The following is a 4,699-nucleotide window of genomic DNA, read 5'->3' on the forward strand; positions in this document are numbered from 1 at the left end:
CACTTCTCTGACTCCAGCCCTTCCACGAGCCAGAGGAAGTGGGGTGCTGAGTGCAAACGCTGATCACCTACAGCGCAGAGTAAACTCTGAACTTTGTTCCTTGTTCATTAAACGGATTTTTGAAGCTATAATTAGTACCTCAGTTATTTCTCTGATTGAAGACTGACGCCAAATGTTATTTAAGATCCAGCTTTGCCAACAAGCCCCATCGAGGTGGTTTGGATTCAAGAGATAAATTTCATGCCAAGTGATTAGATGTACAATGAACTCACTCAGCGAAGCCACATTTCCCTAACCACCAATTCTTCTCCATGTAAGTTCCAACAGCTGGTCATTCCTGTTAGTAACCTTCCCCTTTTTAATATTTTATTTCCCCTATGTACATCACATTTTAACCAATTATATTGTTATAACAACCACTTCCATTCTAACAATCGTTAAAGAGATGCTTCCATGAGCAAAGTAAGTCTTTGCTGCACCAACATTATTTCTTCTCAAACAAGAAGAGAATTGAAAGGCATCATCCCATTCTGTTAGTACAATATTATCACAATGGAATTGGGGCAAAATCTTCCTCCTCCTGGAAGCAACAAAGGAATTTTCCAAATACTTTTCTGTGAAGATTGCCCCTTTAAATATCCACAATCATCAGAACCTGATATGTATAATTCCCCTGGTGGAGAAAAAAACAAACTTGTATTTATGCAAAGGTGTGAGTGTGGGCTCAGTGTGAGTGTGAGCTCAGTGCGAATGTGGGCTCGATGTGAGTGTGACTGTGAGCTCGGTGTGAGTGTGAGCTCAGTGTGAGTGTGAGCTCAGTGTGAGTGTGAGCTCAGTGTGAGTGTGAGCTCAGTGTGAGTGTGAGCTCAGTGTGAGTGTGGACTCAGTGTGAGTGTGGACTCAGTGTGAGTGTGGACTCAGTGTGAGTGTGGACTCAGTGTGAGTGTGGACTCGGTGCACGCATGAGCTTGGTGTGAGTGTGGGATGGGTGTGAGTGTGGGCTCAGTGTGGGTGTGAGTGTGGGATCGGTGTGAGTGTGAACTCAGTGTGAGTGTGGGTTTGGCCTAAGTGTGAGCTCGGTGTGAGTGTGGGCCCAGTGTGAGTGTGAGTTTGGTCTGAGTGTGAGCTCGGTGTGAGTGCGTGGTCAATGTGAGTCTGAGCTCACTGCAAATGAGAGTTCGGTGTGGGTGTGAGTGTGGGCTTGGTGAGCGTGAGTGTGAGCTCAGGGTGAGCACGAGCTTGGTGTGAGTGAGAGCTTGGTGGGAGTGTGAGCTTGGTGTGAGTGTGAGCTAGATGTGGGTGTCAGCTCAGTGGCAGTATGAGCTTGGTGTGAGTGCGAGTTTGGTGAGAGTGTGAGCTTGGTGTGGGTGTAATCTCATTGAGAGTGTAGGCTCAGTGTGTACGTGAGGTTGGAGTGACTGTGGGTTCATTGCAGTGTATGAGAGCTCATTGTAAATATGGGTTCGTTATTGGTGAGTGTGAGCTCGGTGTGAATGTGGGCTTGTTCTGAGTGAGTGTGAGCTCGGTGTGAATGTGGGTTCGATGTGAGTGTGAGAGAGCTCGGTGTGAATGTGGGTTGATTGTGAGTGAATGTGAGCTTGGTGTGAATGTGGGTTGGTTGTGAGTGAGTGTGAGCTCGGTGTGAATGTGGGTTGGTTGTGAGTGAGTGTGAGCTTGGTGTGAATGTGGGTTCGATGTGAGTGTGAGAGAGCTTGGTGTGAATGTGGGTTGGTTGTGAGTGTGAGCTCTGTGTGAATGTGGTTCGATTTGAGTGTGAGAGCTCTGTGTGAATGTGGGATGGATGTGAGTGAGTGTGAGCTTGGTGTGAATGTGGGTTGGTTGTGAGTGAGTGTGAGCTCTCTTTTTTTTCTTCTTTCTTCCCGAGTCAGCACTTTGTGAAGATTGGGCTTCATATTTCTATTCCATCTCTTTTCTGTCTCCCAAAGTCTATAAATGCCTGGAGTTGTGAGGACAGAGGAGCCTAAGGATTATCAAATGGTAAAAAGTTGTGGCTGAGCCATTAAACAGGTGGGAAGATAAATAATCCCAAACAAAAGATCAGCCAGGATTCCTGTTCCTGGTCACTGTTCCATAAGACAAGGCCTCTACCATCTAAAAGGACAAAGGCAACTGATTCATGGTATCACCACCACCTCCAAGTCACATATCTTCATGACTTGAACATATGTTGGCCATTCCTTCCTCATTGCTGAGTCAAACCCCTGGACCTCCCAGCCTAACAGCACTGTAGGAGGAGCTCCACCACCACCTTCATATAGGGATTAGCAATAATTGTCAGCCTTAGCAGCAGCACCCATACCTGTAGCTCTGCAGGAGTCAATAACTTCAGGAGAGAGCAGAGGAGACTACAAACAAAACAATTTGGTACTCATTGATGGCTTGGTACAAATTGGCATTTACAACAATTGAATTCTGGAAGTACAAGAGCTGTACATAGAACAAAGTAGGTAGGTAGTTCATGAAAGGCATCACTCTCCATTTCAGAGCGACAATTGGTTATATAGCTCAAGGGGCACCACTCCACATCAACTGTGGGGTAGGGTAAGGAGGCAGGCCTCCATGAACTACCACAGCCAATATGGGGATTGAACCCATGCTGCTGGCATCATCCTGCACCACACTGTGATGGGGCTGCTGTAGTCTAGGAGGTCCATGTCACTATTGAAAGACTGGTGTCCTAGCCAATGTTTATTACTCAACTCACATAACTAAAACAGGTGGTTTGGTCATTATTGCATTGCTGTCTGTGGGAGCTTGCTGTGCAAAAATTGGCTGCCATGTTCCCTGCATTTTAATAGTGACAACACTCCAAATGTACTTCATCGGCTTTGAGATACCTGGAGGTCATTGAAGTTGGTATAGAAACATGAGTCTTCTTTAACAAATGGGTACAGATTAACTCAGTGGCCCAGTGCAAGATAACTAGTTTAACTTGAGCATAATATATTGTGAAATGATTTGCTTTGCTTCATTATTAATGCAATCTGCAAACATTTCATGGGACTATTTCATTATGCATTTTAAAGACAAAAAGACTGACTTACCTTTGTCTAGATTTATACAGTATTGTGCTCCAACAATAGTTCACTACAAACTTCAACCTACAGCTGGAGCAGGATTTGAACCAAGAACTTTCTGATTGTGAGACAATCGTGCTACCCTCTCAACAGCAGCTGAGACCGTGGGTTTTGCTACATGGTTGTGCATTAACAGGTCAGGGGAGGGTTGTGGTGGAATCTGGAGATGTCCTAATATCCCTGACGTTCAAGTGCACAAGACTTCTTAATTTGGTTTCAATTAAAATAGTGGAATTCAAAGAGTTTGATCAACTGGCACCAGAAACTGTGCCAATGAAGTCAGGAATTATTAATAAAGCAGCCCCAGGACCCAAATTCTGGATTGGTGCCCTCCCATGACACCACCAGGCAGCTGCTATTTTATATAATTCATAAAGTCTGGTTTATTGGATTGAAAAGCTCTCTAAAATTTTCTTAAAAGGCCACCCTGGACTATGGTTTGATCTTTCATGGGGCAAAGAATGATAGAAGGAATTAAAGGGATGAAAGGAGGAAGCAGCAGAGAACAATCAAGATTTCCTACAGTAGTTTTCTATCTTAAACACCTTCCATAAAAGACTTGGGGATGGAAATTGGTCCCCAGTGCATCTCTTTTTTAGGCATTATAGAGTCCAATTCAGGGAAAACAAGACATGCATTTTTGTAGCATCATTCATGATCTCAGGACATTCCAAAGTGCTTTGCAGCCAATGAAGTACTTTTGAAATGTAGTCACTGCTTTAATGGAACATGGCAGCAAATTTGCACACAGCAAATAGTGAAAGCTCCCACAAGCAGCAACATGCTAATGACCAGATAATTTGTTTTAGTGATGTTGACTGAGGAATAAATATTTGCTAGGACAGTGAGGAGGACTCCATTTCTCTTCTTTAAAATAGTGCCATGGGATCCTTTACAACTACAAGAGGGAAGATGGGGCCTTTGATTAACAACTCATCCAAAAAACAGCATCTCTGACAGTGCAGCATTCCCTCAGCACTGCACTGGAGAGTCAGCCTAGATTTTTGGGATCAAGGTTGTGGAGTAGGACTTTAACCCATGACCTTCTGACTCAGTTGCGAGAAGGCTACCCACTGAGCCAGGACTCAGCAGGGAGCAGTGTCCTGTGTTCAAAGTACGCCTGGAAGGATGTCAAACCTGAAATTGGGTTTGACGATTTTACAGTTACCCCTACTGGCTGCTTAAAACAGGTGTTAAGTCCATCACATTCATAATATGAAAGGTCTGTTATCCCATTTTGGGTCCTCAGCTGAAATGGGGTAAAACAGAGCAGGAGCCAAGAATATCGGCACTATTGAGGATTCTCAGTGGCAGCTAAGGCCCATGGGAGCAAGCCCAAAGCCACCTCATCCCTCGGAGTACTGCAGGTACAATCAATATCCAATGGAAGGTCCAGTTGAAACACATCTGGTGAAAATCAAATACATTGTTTAACGTACAGAATCATGAAATCTTATAGCAGGGCATGGGGCCATTCGGCCTCTCAGGTTTGTGTCAGCTCATTTCAGAATTGTCTAATTTATTCCAAACCCCAGTTTTTCCCCAAAACCCTGAAAATTAGCTTCCTGCATTATGGGTTCCATTGCCTATTGAAAATTCCT

Source organism: Carcharodon carcharias, chromosome 25, assembly GCF_017639515.1.
Source record: "Carcharodon carcharias isolate sCarCar2 chromosome 25, sCarCar2.pri, whole genome shotgun sequence".
Classification (NCBI taxonomy): domain Eukaryota; kingdom Metazoa; phylum Chordata; class Chondrichthyes; order Lamniformes; family Lamnidae; genus Carcharodon; species Carcharodon carcharias.